The sequence below is a fragment of the Xyrauchen texanus genome, chromosome 43, assembly GCF_025860055.1.
Source record: "Xyrauchen texanus isolate HMW12.3.18 chromosome 43, RBS_HiC_50CHRs, whole genome shotgun sequence".
NCBI classification, from domain to species: domain Eukaryota; kingdom Metazoa; phylum Chordata; class Actinopteri; order Cypriniformes; family Catostomidae; genus Xyrauchen; species Xyrauchen texanus.
In genome coordinates this window covers 7,005,067-7,022,377 of record NC_068318.1, presented here as the reverse complement: position 1 = coordinate 7,022,377, position 17,311 = coordinate 7,005,067, and the positions used below count along the sequence as shown (strand labels likewise).

General features: G+C 42.3%; 1 long non-coding RNA gene across 1 annotated transcript; it reads left to right on the top strand.

Moving 5' to 3' along the window:
• Nucleotides 1-1,425: 1,425 nt before the first annotated feature.
• On the top strand, nucleotides 1,426-5,646 carry LOC127636070 (uncharacterized). Its single transcript, XR_007969549.1, has 3 exons — nucleotides 1,426-1,546; nucleotides 2,178-2,654; nucleotides 5,152-5,646. It is a non-coding gene; the product is annotated as an uncharacterized LOC127636070 (long non-coding RNA).
• The last annotated feature ends 11,665 nt before the right edge of the window (nucleotides 5,647-17,311 follow it).

Sequence of the window (17,311 nt, the reverse complement as noted above, 5' to 3'; positions counted from 1 at the left end):
GGGAGCGGCCCGGGCCACGGGTGTAGAGCGGCGATGGCTTTGAAGAAAGCAGCCGTCGAGTCTGTTGGGTGCCTGCTCAGGGGGCGGCGACCACTCGAGCCCGAGGCGGTCAACGGCCTGTGTGAGGAGGCGTGCTAACTCCCCTTCAACTCCGGCGCGGGTCCTGCTGGATTCCTGGGCCGAGGAGGAGGCTTGGGAGCCTGACCACTCCTCGCTGTCCGAAGCCATGATGGAACAGCGGCCCTTATCCTCCGCCTCATCATCCGAGATGGCAGCAGTGCGGCCGCTCGGCGGCAACTGCACGTCCCGGGGGGGCGGGGAGGGTGAAAGCGATGCTCGAGGGAGAGGCTCCGGCGAGGCAGTCTCTTCAACCACAGTTTCCGGCAGCCTTTGTGAGCGGCGCTTCTTCCTGCACGGCTGAAGGTAAGGCGGCGCGGCGGTTTCTGCTTTGAGTGCTTCGAGTCGAGCCTGCAGGGTCGACATCGGTAGCTCCTCGCAGAAATCGCATCCGCCCTCAGTGAGGGCGAGCTCTGCGTGCCCCAGTCCCAGGCAGAGAGCGCAGATGATGTGGCGGTCTCCTGTGCTGAGAAGGGCGCGACATGAGGCGCAAGTGGAGCGAGGCATCTTGAAAAAGACGCTCGTACTCTTTTGTGAATAGTTCGTGAGAACTAGCTTGCTGAATAAAAGGATACGTCGTCGTATGGCGTAGCTCGCAGGATGGCTGAAGGTGGCTGAGACGGCCGGCTTCTTCTAGCGCTGTCCACGCTTGCTTGATGCCCCTCGAACGGCGACGCGGCTTCCAGGTCAGCGATGCGAAGAGCTTTGCTGAAGAGATGAAAATCAGGGTTCCAGCCTACGAACTACGCTTATATGCACTCAAGTCACGCCCATTTTGGCGGGCTTTGATGCAGTGAGCGCGCGGACGCCTCTCATTGGATGCGAGTTCGCCCAAGCTCGTCTATAGGCTGCAGCAGTTGCCGCAGAGCAACCTATGAGCTCGCTAACTAGCCCGCTCAAGGTCTGCAGCTGCCGCACTGCGTTGACAATGGATACAAAAATTAAGGATAATTTTTTGGCTTCAATATCTCAGAAAAGATGAATCTTTCCCGTAGCGTAAGCTAGCTTACGCAATACGAGAGAACCTCTCGTAAGAGAACACTTGGTTTTACTTGACTTTGTAAACTGCAGTGTAACTACTGATGATAACAACAAATATTTTCACCAATGTGGGGCAATCATAGGACCCTGTCTTTTTTTGATCCCAATTTTATTGCAACCCTTGTTAAAAATCTTAATAGTTGTAGAATGATAGTTATTACATGTTAATGATAATTGTAATACTAATGCATTTCTGTCTTTCTGTCTTTCTCTCTTGAAATCAGGATGGACCACAAAGTACAGTTGAATCTGCCGCCAAGGCCCTGATAAATATAATATCAAGAAATTTAACAGGCCAGGCCACAGAGCAGGCTACAGGGCAGGCTACAGGGCAGGCTACTAGGACTCCTCCAACACCCAGTGAGAGGGTCCAGCATGAGTTAAGAAGGTAATTAAATGTTTTTAAATAATTATACATGCATAGTCATTTCTTCTAAGCTCTGAATTAGTACTCTATATTCAGTGTTGGAAAAGCAATTTTTAAAGCATAGCTTTCAAAGTTGACAGTTGACACTGAAAGACGCTGAACTACAACTAAGCTACCCTTGGGAGAAATCTATTTTGGTTAACTAAAGCTACTTAAAAGCTCAAATTAAAAATGTACATCATGTTGCCCTTGACTTTAACCTTGTTTGGATAACTATGACCTGGATGACTGAGAATCTTTACAGATATACATCATGTAACATATTTTTTTTCTTACAACATCTAATACAAATGAGTCACCTGTGGGGAAAATTTTACTCCGTTGAGTTTTAATCAACAAATAAAATATCCCACTATTTATGGTAAAGTGCAAGGAATGTCATTTTGCATAGCTCTCGAATAAAACCATTTTTAGGTTTTGTAGGTGGAGCTAGTCATTGTCATGTATTTGCTTAAGTATGGCCATTGTGATTCTTTCTAAGGCTTGTATTTGCCTAATTTTTGATTTATGTCTTGTTCTCGCCATTCTCTGAAACCATTATTTTGATCAGGTGACATTCCTTTTTTAACCACCGTATTTTATATTTTTGTAGACAATTTCCCGGTTTCTATCGTGGGGCACAAAGAAACAAGAAAAGGCCTGAAATATTTCTGTAGTATCAGAGAAACTCAGTAGGATTTTGAAGAAACACAACATCCCTGTGTTTTTTAAACCCAAGAACACACTAAGACAGATGATGGTCTACCCAAAGACCGCACAGTTGGGGAAACTAAACCACCACTTCACAGACGCATGGCTCAACACAGAAGGGCCAACTCCTCAGGTCAAGACTCAACAGTTTACCTACATCTGAAGGACAGAGGACACTCGTTTGAGGACCACCAGGTGCACATTTTAGACAGAGAAGATGGATGGTTTGAAAGAGGTGTCAAGGAAGCCATCTACACCCGGGTTGAGAAGCCGTCGCTTAACAGAAGAGGGGGTCTAAGCCACCACTTATCCCCCACTTACAATGTGGTCCTTTCATCACTTCCCAGGAAACTGAACAAACGTAACCTATTGGCCTCAGGTGAAGATGCCAATGATGGTCGTTCAGTCTTGGTCAAGTGAAGATGCATTTTGTATCCACATAGCATTAGTGTACAGGTGCTGGTAATATAATTAGAATATCATCAAAAAGTTGATTTATTTCAGTAATTCCATTCAAAACGTGAAACTTGTATAATGTATACATTCATTCCACACAGACTGATATAATAAGTAAGTGTTCATTCCTTATAATTTTGATGATTATAACTGACAACTAATGAAAACCCCCAAATCAGTATCTCAGAAAATTAGAATATTGTGAAAAGGTTCAATATTGAAGACACCAGGTGCCACACTGTAATCAGCTAATTAACTCAAAACCTCAAAGGCCTTTAAATGGTCTCTCAGTCTAGTTCTGTAGGCTACACAATCATGGGGAAGACTGATGACTTCACAGCTGTCCAAAAGACAACTATTGACACCTTGCACAAGGACGGCAAGACACAAAAGGTCATTGCTAAAGAGGCTGGCTGTTCACAGAGCTCTGTGTCCAAGCACATTAATAGAGAGGCGAAGGGAAGGAAAAGATGTGGTAGAAAAAAGTGTACAAGTAATAGGGATAACCGCACCCTGGAGAGGATTGTGAAACAAAACCCATTCAGAAATGTGGGGGAGATTCACAAAGAGCGGACTGCAGCTGGAGTCAGTGCTTCAAGAGCCACCACACACAGACGTATGCAAGACATGGGCTTCAGCTGTCTTATTCCTTGTGTCAAGACACTCTTGAACAAGACACAGGATCAGAAGCGTCTCGCCTGGGCTAAAGACAAAAAGGACTGGACTGCTGCTGAGTGGTCTAAAGTTATGTTATCTGATGAAAGTAAATTCTGCATTTCCTTTGGAAATCAAGGTCCCAGAGTCTGGAGGAAGAGAGGAGAGGCACAGAATCCACGTTGCTTGAAGTCCAGTGTAAAATTTCCACAGTCAGTGATGGTTTGGGGTGCCATGTCATCTGCTGGTGTTGGTCCACTGTGTTTTCTGAGGTCCACGGTCAATGCAGCCGTCTACCAGGAAGCTTTAGAGCACTTCATGCTTCAACTTTATGGAGATGCAGATTTCATCTTCCAACAGGACTTGGCACCTGCACAAGTGCCAACGCTACCAGTACCTGGTTTAAGGACCATGGTATCCCTGTTCTTAATTGGCCTTCAAACTTGCCTGACCTTAACCCTATAGAAAATCTGTGGGGTATTGTGAAGAGGAAGAAGCGATACGCCAGACCCAACAATGCAGAAGAGCTGAAGGCCACTATCAGAGCAACCTGGGCTCTCATAACACCTGAGCAGTGCCACAGACTGATCGACTCCATGCCACGCCGCATTGCTGCAGTAATTCAGGCAAAAGGAGCACCAACTAAGTACTGAGTGCTGTACATGCTCATACTTTTCATGTTCATACTTTTCAGTTGGCCAACATTTCTAAAAATCCTTTTTTTGTATTGGTCTTAAGTAATATTCTAATTTTCGGAGATACTGAATTTGGGATTTTCATTAGTTGTCAGTTGTAATCATCACAATTAAATGAAATGAACACTTGAAATATATCAGTCTGTGCTTAATGAATGTATACATTGTACAAGTTTCACTTTTTGAATGAAATTATTGAATTAATTTTTTTTTTATGATATTCTAATTATATGACCAGCACCTGTATACTAATGCTATGTGGATACAAAATAAATTTAGCTCAGCACTGTACATGTAGTGGTTACTCTAATGTAGGCGGTTCATGGTCTGGGCTATATAAAGCGCCCTGAGGCAATTTCAATTGTAGATGTTGCTATGTGAAATTGCATTTTTTTTTTTCAAAAATATGAAAATATTGAATGCACAAATACTATATAATTGTTAAGGAGTCTTTGTAACCTTTTTACAAAATAGAGATTCATTGATATGTCCATGTTTAGACATGAAGCTGTGCCACAGTCCTTCAGCCCGGGGCTGTTAATTGTTTGCTGGCACTAGTGGGTTGTAGAGTTGTATGATTATGTAAACCACTCACCATTTGAGTAACCCACAAAAAGACAAAATGCAAGGCAACTTATGAAGGAGAATAAATATACTGCATACTTTGCTCTGTTAGTTTGTCCATATTATTCACAATGTTTCATCTCTTCTTTTTAGTATGGACAAAGATGGGGAGAGGGAGGAACTGGTGTTTTAACACTATTTGAATTGATTGTATTCTACCTTCAATGTGGTGGGAGAGGGTGGAATCTATAAATATACTGTATAGAGCAGCTTCAGTCATTTTACATCACAGTATGTTACAACTTATTGAAATCCAATATCCCTGAGTGGGATTTATCGAATAAAGAATGTCTGGTAATAATGTACTTTTACAAAGCATTATATAACTGACAGGAAGGTTCAACATTTTGTGTAGTCCACACAACTTCATGTATTAAATCATGAAAATGTAGACTATAGAAGACTGCTCTCTCGTCCCTCTCCTCTCCCTCCTATCACTTTCTGCAGGTGTTTCTGGCTCTGGAGCTGTGGAGCCTGGATCTGTGGTTGCGAGTCACCTGCTGCCCCCATGTTCCTGTGCGACACCCTCTGTTACGATTATTGTTACTAGTCCTATTACTATTATCATTGCAAATATTATCATAAACATTGCTATGAATATCTGTACCATTATTCGCTCTGTCTATGGCAACATTGCCGCTACTGTCTGTACCTCTGTGTGTATATTGTGTAGGCTGCTCCTCTCTCCCTCCCTCCCTCTCTCCGGCTCTCTCTCTTTCTCTCGCCCCCAACCGGTTGAGGCAGATGGCCACCCACCCTGAGCCATGGTTCTGCTCAAGGTTTCTGCCTCTTAAAAGGAACCTTGCCTCTGTAGCCTAGTGCTTGCATTGTTGGGTTTCTGTAAATAACATCAGAGAGTACGGTCTAGACCTGCTCTTGATGAAAAGTGCTGTGAGATAAGTGTTGTTGTGATTTGGAGCTATATAAATAAAATTGAATAGAATACTACAAACATTTTCAGCTCATTTATTTAAATATGAACGTAAAGCAATACAGTATAGTATCGATAGTTACCTAAATACACTTGTAAGGCCTACAAAAATGTTTAGATGGAATGGAGTCCAGTGGGTCAGCCGAGGTAGCCTAGAAAGTGTCAGAATCGGAGTCCAGTAACAGCTTGGACAGGAGATGAGGCCAGGGTGCTGCTAAAAAAAAGGGAAGGCTTAGTAAAATTTTTGAGAAAATCATTGTCACATCATTGCCATAGTCATCTAACAGAAACACACCAGACATAATTGTTTAGAGTTATTAGGTGAATGATCTTTTTGCAGTGATCAGGACAACTGTCCTGGCCCACTGATCCTATCACCATGAAAACAGAATGTATAATGCTCAGTTGACAGCGATAACTGTTTTTACAACTAGTCAGAAAAATAATAACTTCTCAACTGGAAAGAACAATTGTTGATTATGCAGACATAGTTTACAGGCTGGATGAGTCTGGCAGCTTCACTACTTCCTGAACTTCAGCCAGCCCTTTGTTTCCTGTCTGCCATTATTGGACAAACTGATTAATCCAGGTGTGCCTGGCCTCAGTAACAATAATCAGGCACACCTGGATTAATCAGTTTGTCCAATAATGGCAGACAAGAAACAAAGGGCTGGCTGAAGTTCAGGAAGTAGTGAAGCTGTGCATAAAGCCTAATGTCTAGTTATTTACAGTTGTAGTGTGAACTACCAATTACTGTGAAACATAAAATATCTTGATTTAACAATATGATTTCACGCGAGCTTACGTTACCCAACTAACTTACCACAGCTAACACAACGTTAGCAAACTGTAGGCATCGCAGATTTACCTGGAGATGACGAGGATGAACCCGCTCCTGGATCACGACCGTTGGGTTGAAGATTCTCCATTTTATCACCATCACCTACTGGTTGAAAACAACCCACAGTCAATGATTGATATCTCCTTGCAGTGGCATAGACTGTGCAGTCATCGATATCCTCTCAATTCATGGGAGAAAATGTCGCTACCGCCACCTGCTGGTGTGGCTAATTAACTGCTCTCACACGTACGCCTTACAAATGTCTTTTTGCAGATCGCAGCGGGACAGAGTGGACAAAAATCCACAAATGTGTAAAAAGGAGTTGCAAATGTCACGTGACCTGCAAATTGCCCGGAAGCAATCCACAAATGCGTAAAAACAGTTTTGTGTGTAGAAATGGATCCACAAAAGCGTAAATCACACTTTGTATGTGAAATAAAAAGATATTTGTACAGATTAAATTGTGTGTATTTACAAATCACACATTATTTTTGTGAATATGATTTTACACAACACAAATGTAAAAATACATGTTTTAGGTTGTGAGATATTTGTGTATATGTTTATTTACAGATCTCTGCAGTACACATTGGACAAAATTCCACAAATGTGTAAAAAGGAACTTACAAATGTAACGTGACCCACAAATTCACAGGAAGTAATTTGCAAATGTGTAAAAACAGTTTTGTGTGTAGAAATGGATCCACAAATGCGTAAATCACAATTTGTATGTGAAATAAAAAGATATTTGTACAGATTTAATTGTGTGTATTTGCAAATCATGAGATATTTGTGTATATGTTTATTTACAGATCTCCGCAGTACACATTGGACAAAATTCCACAAATGTGTAAAAAGGAACTTACAAATGTAACATGACACACAAATTAACAGGAAGTAATCTGCAAATGTGTAAAAACAGTTTTGTGTTGTACACATCACCCTGTATTTTTGTGGATATGATTTTACGTATCACAAATGTAAATATACACATTTGCAGATAGTGAAATATTTGCGCATCATTGTACACATTTGTAGATTGTCTTCTGTGGGTTACAAATATTAAAGTCCAATTAATTCTTCCATAAAAATCAAGTGAGCTCACAGAGATCTGGGATGTTAATGGGTTGGGGCACACCATAAAACGTTATTTATATTCTTAAGCATAAGAAATATGATATAGTGTTTCTTCAAGAAAGGCATCTTTCCCAAAAGAAGCTGAAAATTTTGGGAAGAAATGGGGTGGACATGTTTTCTTTAGTCTTGGTTCAAGTAAGAGTAGGAGAGTCATTATACTAATAAATAAACATTTACAATTCAAATTTCTTAAACAAATTATATATAAAATAGGAAGAGTCATAATTGTTTTAGCAGACATTCAGGGGCAAAGGTTGATTTTGGCTAATATTTACGCACCTAACGCTGATGATCAGGGTTTTTTTTATAGATCTTGAAGAGATGTTGCAAGCCGATGGCACCCCTCATGATATAATATTGGGAGGAGAATTTAATCTTTTGATTTTGACTGATGGATTCAGTTCTTGATCATAGTGAAGCAAAAGTTTGTAAGCCCCCTATAGCAGCATTGATGCTTCACAGGATGTGTAAAGATCTTGGTTGAACCGATGTGTAAATCTTGGTTGAAGAAAAAAAGATATTTTTTCTTGATATCTATATCCCTCATTTAATCTGTTGTTGACCGCTCAATTGGAAACATTTATTCTCAGATCACGCCCTGGTGAGTTTAGAGATGTTGCCACATAGAGTGAAAAATAAATCATATAGTTTGCACTTTAATGTATCCCTTCTGAAAAATCCTTGTACTGCTGCTGAAGAAATAATTCAATTGAGTACAAGTAAAAATACTGAAAAATATTACAAAAAATCATACAAAATCCAAAATTATCCTCTCCAATTAAAAAAATCATGCTATTTCTTCAGGTGGAAAAATACCAATACACATTAGAAAAACAAACACTCCCACCCATGCCCACTTGCTCTTTGCTTTGACACAAAACTCGCACTTAGAATTTAGCGCTCTCATGAAAATTTGAGTGTTAAAAACCAAAACAAAAAAACTGATGTCCAGGGGGGGATTTGCTGGTAGCCTTCTGTACATTTATATTTCTTTTACATACAGTACAGTCTATGTGCTGGTTGCAATGTGGTGCTGCTATTCATGTGTGTTATTATCAGTATTGGTATTTACCATCTGTTGACAGTCTATTTAAAATAAGGAGACATGTAGCAGTCAGTTAAATGTATTCCTTTGATGTTGACTTTATTTTGATGGTCTCTAGGTAACTATAGATGAACAGTTGACACAACCTTAAAGTATAGTGACTCTGTACTGATAGGAAATTCATATGCAACAAACAGTACTGACTGCATTTCCAGAAAACCTTTGGGTTACTGATGTAACCTCTGTTCCCTGAAATGGGGAACGAGACGTTGTGTCGATGTAGTGACACTAGGTGTTCGATCTTGAGAGCCCCAATCACCTTTGCTTAAAATAGAATAGGCCAATGAAAATTGGCAAGTGGAATTTGCATGCCACTCTCGGCATATGGTGTGCATCACTCATTCAGATTTATGCTGAGGAGCCGATTCCAGGCCATGTCACTTGACATTGTGTCGATGCAGTGACACTAAGGGTTCCTATAGGAAACGCCATAGGCACTGAACAGTGTCACAAGGTATGGAAAAGTGGACACGGACAAGCTGCTGTGTGCCTCACAGAGAGCACTCATCCCCATCTTGACTTTCCAGCGAGTTAGGTAAGACATCTCCCTAGTCCCGTTAAGGGAGGAGAAGGCACTTACCCAAGTAGGCTACCGGTGGTGCCTTGCTAAATTTGCTGTTAAGCAGTCTCCTGCTGAGAACTTTCTAGAATAGCGCTGGGAAGTGGTCTCCGTAGTGCTCTCCAGGAAGGAGAGCACTACAGAGACCACATCCTGCTGGAGGGAGATTAACATGTGGAGATATCTCACATAGACTTACCAATGGGGAAGTACACATATGGAATGATACCACAGGAGGACCCTATCTACAGAGAGGGTACACAGCACACTGGCCGAGGCAGAGAAAGCTCTGATGAGGGGAAACACAACAGTGGAAACTCATCATACGGGAATACCACAGTAGAATCACCATGCATGGAGCATTGAGCCCAAGCACACAGGCTCACCTGAAAAAGGGGAATAGCACACGTACTGGGCCTAGTGGCGTTACTCCTCTGCAAAGTTCGTCACCGAACAGTGCTTAGGAATTTAAGAGGCTTCCGGGGTTCAACAGATATGGGCTACTGTTGTGGACAAAATGCGCACATTCATGTGCATGTCTTGTAGAAGCTCACTGCACACATATTAAATCAGACGTGTATCTGCAGCTTTTCTTTCGTCCGTCAAAATATAATCAGGTTTCATGAAGTCTGAGAAGTCTTACAGATCGCCTTCCACAGTGGATGGTACATAAGCAAAATACTCTGAATGAAAAATCCGTATTTGGCTGGTGTTCATTTCCATCCATTCACTTCAGTTCCATTGTTATATTATCCACACTAAATAATATGTGACAAGAACAAAATATGCCCAGTCCAAGGAGAGTTTGTCATAAAAATTGGATCTTTAGGGTAGCTACACCTGGCCACAGCAGGAGTGAAAAGTGTGAAGTATAGTATAAAAAAGATTTTTAATGGTGCCTCATCTTTTTTTTTTTCTTTTTTTTTATACTGTTGTATATTATTTTATGGTCATTATTAACTGTATTAATGTTACTATTCATTAAATGTATTAAATATTGAATGGAAAATTAAATATTAAATTGTCTACTCCAATGGACATTCATGTAGATAACATCAACGGAATGAACATAGCAAAAGTTTTGTATGATATTGCACACTTTTGTTACCTAAAATATTGAACTGGGACCATAATTATCTGAATTATAAAGAGATGAAATGCAACGTGATAAACATGTCATTGCACAATTTAATAAGGGAGGCCGTGGTTCCTGTGTAGTCTTTTTATATATATATTTTTTATCCCCCTTTATCTTCCCTTTCCAATTTGGAATGCCCAATTCCCACTACTTAGTAGGTCTTAGAAGCGGTTACACACCTCAATCCGGGTGGTGGAGGACAAGTCTCAGTTACCTCCACTTCTGAGACTGTCAATTTGTACATCTTATCACGTGGCTTGCTGTGCTTGACACCGCAGAGACACCGCACATGGAGGCTCACGCTATTCTCCGCAATCCATGCACAACTTACCACGTGCCCCATTGAGGGCGAGAAATACTAATTGTGACCACAAGGAGGTTACTCCTTGTGACTCTACCCTCCCTAGCAACCGGGCCAATTTGTTTACTTTGGAGATCTGGCTGGAGTCACTCAGCACACCCTGGATTCAAACTTGCGACTCTAGGGGTGGTAGTGGTTCCTGTGTAGTCTTAAATAAATCATCACTGGTCAAGGGGACACATGTGTGGCTTAGACACAACAGGGCCTCATTTTTCCCTTCACTGACTCATAATATATTTCTATCAAAGTTTTGTGGGAAATTCAAGGAACAAAAATAACATTTACATTTTATTTTAAATAGCTCTCAGACCATATATCAAGCAAAACCATTGTTTGAGGCATCAAAGGTGGTATTTTCATTGGGTGTCTGATTTTCTTGTGCCTTTCTTCATTGTTTTACATGATGGCTGACTTTGAAAGGATGACTTTAGTGGCATAATTTTGGCAAGCAGACAGCAAACAATGTTCACTCATTGTTTGTTTATTTACTGGCAACATTCATCCTTAATGTCGTTGCGGGGTGTGATGCATGATGTATTAGTGTTAGTGTTATGCACATTCCAAAGGCAAAGTGTTTTTTTTTACTCATACCACATAAATGGATCTGCAAACACTGCATGCTTAGATTGTCATTGCATTGAGACATCTGTAGAAAACTTATTTTTGGGTTCTTCCATCAACTCCTCTAAACACATTAAATTTATTTTCTTTAGTTTAAGCTTAACTCATCACATACTGTTTCATTGCTTTGAGAGTTGAATGATTGATTCCATATACACCCCACTAATGAATCCAAGACTGTTTTGGAAACATGATCGCATTTTCCCAAGCAGCTGCAAATTGAGAGCATGTCCAACTGTAGAATATCGTGAATCATTTTTGGGGAAAAAAGGGTCTGAACCGCAGGTGCATGATCACCACATTGCCTTTTGAGACTGAATTTCAGACTTGAAAGACCTTAATATGAGTAATTTCATCCTATATATGATTTTTCTTTATGGTGAGTTATTAAAACTATAATGCACTGCAATGACCTAGATACCATGGTGAAGTTTCCATCAACATAATGAGGAGAAATGTCATATCGGTCACGCTGGTCTCTCGTTTTTCACACTTTTGTTCTGGGAGTTGGGAAATAGCTTTGATGCTAATAATACTAACTAGCCACCCCGGGAATGAGTGTTTGTTCTGAAGCCTATTGGCAAATACCTCAATATTTGAGTTATGGATTCTGTACACATTTTCTTTTCTTTTCTGTTGTAGAATGAGCTCCTGAGAACTGGAGTGTTGAAATGTTGCTAAGGAAATTTATATTTGCTAAGGCCATCATAACTATTAGTATTGCGCACATGTACAGTTTGGGTTTTGAACTAAACTTAAGGTTAAGGCTCAAAAAAGTGACAAAAAAAAAACAACAGTAGACAATACAGTAAACAATACAACTTGTGTGCTATATTATATGCATTCTAAAATCATACAATCTATTTGTGAGATGAACAGACTAATATTATTTATTCACTGAAATTCTTTCCGATGTAGCTATGTGTGGCAGCGGGGGCGTGGTCAAGCGCCCGTCCGGGAGAGAGAAGCGGTAAGGGCGCTCACACCTGGGCCAAATTATGTCTAACACCTGTGTCTAATTGCAGTAGCGTGAGGAGAGCGGCATAAAAGGCAGAAAACGGAGAGCCTCGAGAGGGAGAGCCCGACACCAAGCCAAGAGAAACTAATTGTTGTGATAATATTGTGAAAGTAAAAAAAAGATTAAAAGAAGCCTTACCTTTGACGCTGTTTCCTGTCCCTTCCTTAGTGGAAAGTGTTACACTATGTTTGTTGTCCACATGATTTTTGCAGTCCATTACAGAGCTTTAGTGTGGGGGAAGATTACTTTTCCTTTAAAACATTATTACATACCTCATTACATAATAAAGCATTAACAAATATGATATAACACTCAATAGATCATTAGTTAATGCATAAAACAATATTTAGAAATATGAGATAATGTTATATTATATAGCTTGCTAATGTTAATTAACATTAACAAATTATTTATTAAAGCTACACTATGTAACTTTTAGTTCCATGTCTGTCACTCACTTGATATTGTGTCAATGTAGTGAGACTAGGAGAGCCCCAATCACCTTTGCTTTATTCAGAAATGCCAATGAAAATTGGCTAGTGGAATTTGCATGCTGCTCTCTGCCCCAGACATATGAGTATAAAAGGAGATGGTGTGCACCACTCATTCAGACTTGTTCTTTGGAGCCGTGCACACATGTGTTCATCCTGTCACCTTGCTATTTGGTACTGGAATTATGCCGCGTATCAGCGATTACCCTTGCAAAGTTGAGTGTTGTGTTTCCCATGAGTCTACAGGTGTAAAAAAAGATTATATTCAAAAAAGTATTTTTTCTCTAAAAGAGCTCGCACAAATGATTGGCATCTTGTTAAAGATGTCCTCTCGCCTTTGTGCCACTGGGTGTGGCCATTATCTCTCCCCACCGGATGGCCACAAATCTGTCTCGTGTGCTTGTGTCGCCAGCACGCCGAGGCAGCTTTTGTGGAGCGCTCACTGTGAAAACATGCCTGTGAGAACGTTACAGTCGTGGCTCTCTTTATTCTTCATGAGTGCTTTCCATCCCATCTTGACCCATCTCTGCTGCGTGATCCAGTTCGCCTGATGGCTGCCCAGGTACAGTGGCATCCTCTCCACCACAGTGCGAGGCAAGGATACCATGGTTTTTCAGGTGGAGAGCACCACTCTTCTGGAAAAGGGAGCGATAGAGCCCGTCCCCTTAGCCGAGACACACAAGGGCTTTTACAGCCCTTATTTTCTCGTGCCCAAGAGAGGCTGTGGGTTGTGCCCAATTCTATATCAGCATGCCTTGAACAAAGCGTTTCACAGGCTTCTGTTCAAGATGTTGACGCATAAGTGCAGATTTGATTCACGGCCATCAACCTTAAGGATGTGTACATTCTTAGTTTTGCCTTCGAGGGATGAGCATATCAGTACAAGGTCTTCCCTTTTGGTCTGTTGTTGTCTCCTCGCTTCTTTACATTGCAGGGTGTTGCCCTGGCCCCGCTAATGGAGAAGGGCACTCTCATCCTCAACTATCCCGTTCACTGGCTGATCCTAGCTTACTCACAATTTCTATTGTATGCACACAGGGACCTTGTGCTTCAGCACCACGACTGACTGGGGCTTCAGGTCAACTGGGAAACGAGCAAGCACTCAAGAGCGTATAGCATATTTTTTCTCTGTATGGAGTTGGGCTTGGTCACAATGATGGCACACCTTACTAGTGAGTGTGTGCAGTTGGTGCTGGCCTGTCTGAGAACCTTCAGGCAGAGGGTAGTGGTGCCATTGAAACAAATTTCAGAGGGTCCTGGGGCATATGGCATCCTCGGTGGCGGTACTCAACCTTGGCTCGATGCATATGAGAACACTCCAGCAATGTCTACAGACTTGAGTTCTGAAGTGGGCTTGGCACCACGGTACCCAGTTTGTGACTATCACGCCACGGTAACACCATACTTTCAGCCTTTGGTCAGATCTGGCATTTCTAAGGGCAGGGGTTTCCTTTAGAGCAGGCCTCAAGGTGTGTCATGGTCATGACGGATGCCTCGAATTCGGGCTTGGGTGCTATGTGCAACGGGCAGGCAGTATCGGGGCTCTGGACAGGGCCGCGCCTGCAAATCAACTGCCTGGAGTTGCTGGCAGTATCACTGGCCCAGCGGAGGCTTTGGCCGTTGATTAAGGGCAAGCACGTGTTGGTCAACAAAGCGACCAAGGCGTACATGAAACGCCAGGGTGGCATACACTCACATCGCATGTCACAAATCGCCCGACGCCTCCTCCTTTGGAGTCAGCAGATGTTGAAGTCTCTGCAAGTCACTCACCTCCTGGGCATCCTCAGTCATGCAGCAGATGCACTCTCACGACAGTTAATGCTCCGTGGAGAGAGGAAGCTCCATCAACATGCAGTTCAGCTGATTTGAGAGAGATTCGGGGAGGTGCAGGTGGACCTGTTCACCTCCCGAGGGTCCTCTCATTGCCCTCTTTGGTACTCCCTATCCAAGGCTCCCCTTGGCATGGATGCCAACAGCTAGCCTTGGGAGCTGCGCAAGTACATGTTTCCCCCAGTGAGCCTCGTTGCACAGACATTGTGCAAAGTCAGTGAGGATGGGCAGAAAATCCTGATGGTTGCGCCGTACTGGCCAAACCGGACTTGGTTCTCAGATCTAATGTTCCTGGCAGTAACCCCTCCCTGGCACATTCCTCTCACTCTCAGGGTCTATGTGGCCGCCATTTCGGCTTGCCACACTTTGATGGACGGGGTGCCCTTTGAGAGGCATCCCCTGCTAGGACCATGACCTCTTCATAGGACTTAGCAATAGTCCTTGAGTGTCTGGTTGAGACCCCCTTTGAACCCCTTTGACTTCTGACTCTCAAGATGGTTTTTCTTATGGTATTACCTCTCTAAAGAGAATTGGGGACCTACAGACTCTGTCTGCTTTGCCAGCCTGTTTAGAGTTTGCCCCAGGAATGACCAAAGCAATTTTGCACCCTCATCCTGATTACCTGCCTAAGGTGCCTTTCGCGACCCTACATCAGGTCACTCTCTAAGCCTTCTGCTCCCCGCCGTTGCAACGCTGGAGCAGCAAAGACTTCACAGACTGTATCCAGTCTGTGCCCTTTAGACTTATGTCCACCGCACTAGCCAGTGGCGTAAGTCAGGGCATCTATTCGTTTGCCATGGGAGCCGCAACCGGGGGACGGCCACCTCCAAGCAGACTATGTCACATTGGGTGAGGGACGCTACTGCCTTGGCCTACGAGGCGCGTGGTCAAGCCTTGCCAGTAAGTATCAGGGCTCACTCTACCAGAGGGCTCACCTCCTCTAAAGCCTTGGCTAGAGGTGTCCCTCTGCAGCAAGTTTGTGATGCGGCAGGTTGGTCCTTTCCGCACACATTCATTAGATTCTATAGTTTAGATGTTCATGGCACTCCGGGCTCCTATGCCCTCGAGTCAACATCTCAAGCTCATGTCTGAGACCTCTCACGTTCTTATGAGCACACTTCACAACCGTAGGTGTCCGGACAGCTTCAGTGTGGCGGTGTGGGTATTCTCGATCCGAAGCGCTTTTCTCAGTGCAGCATCCTAGTGAAGCTTTTTGTAAAGGGAATGTCTCGGGTTACGTGGTGTAACCTTTGTTCCCTGAAAAAAGCGAGATGCTGCGCTTCTTTGCCGCACTGGGATGTCCCAGGACTGCTCTTCAGAAAATAATATCTGATGACATGCTGGTGACACATCTATTTATAACCTGGCCACAGGTGCATCTAATGATCTCACCAGCCGAGGCTATAAATTCCAGTCAATGTTCATTGACGTGTTGCACACATATTCACAGCTGCTCACAACGTAGGATTGTTCCCAAAGCGCTTTTTTCAGGGAACAAGGGTTACACTACGTAACCCGGGACATTTTTCTTGCTGTTGTCATAGACATGACTGTGTAGGTATGCGCTGGAAAATTGTATTCCAATACTTCTGTTTATTTGATTACAATAAAAATGAAAGATTGTTCGAGCAGCTGTTTTAGACATAAATGACAAGCATTTCATCAGTCACTCTTTCTATAGCAATAGCAGCTATACAGCAACGCAAAAGCAGATTTGTAGATTTTATCATCTAGTTTGCGGCTGTTAAACGTGGTGTGTGGATATGGACAGTAAACTTATATGGTAAGTATTCTATGTTTGTTTGAAAGCATACAACATAAAATAGAAATTTTCATGTGATTTGAAAAGACTGTTCGAGCAGCTGTTTTAGACATTATGTGCTTAGCCCGTCTCTATGTTGCAACTAAACCATACGGCAGCTGATATGGTGAGTTTCAGTTAGTTTTGCACGGTTATACATTGTGTAAATTTGTAGTCTTGTGTTAGTTTGAATGCCTGTAACAAACATGTGGTTGAAAAGATTGTTCAGGCAGCTTTTTTAGGCATGTAAATGGCATTGCTCTGTAGCAGCAGCAGCAGCTAAACAGCAGGAATGCAGATTTGAATTTTAAAATTTGCCAGTTTATGATGTCAGACACGAACGTTCTAATCAAACCAGTTTGATGGTACTCCCCAGGGACCACACTGGAATGATCAAACCAGTGTGATGGTAAGTGTGAAAGGGTTAATTAGCCTGATAAGGGACCAGGTGTGTATAATCACAACCTGGCCCACCCTCCGCCCTGCCATAAATATCTATAAAAAAGCCCTGATCATCAACGTAATGTGCGCAAATATTATCCAAAATAAGACTTTGCCCCCGAATTTCTGCTAAAACTATAATTACTTTTCTAATTTATCTTTAATCTGTTTGAGACATTTTAATTGTAGATGTTTACTAATCAGTGTAATGATGCCCCTGCTCTTACTTGAGCCAGCACTAAAGATAACCTGTCCACCCCATATCTTCCAAAGTTTTCCAGCTTCCTGTGGGGAAAGATGCATTTCTTGAAGAAACACTATATCATATTTCTT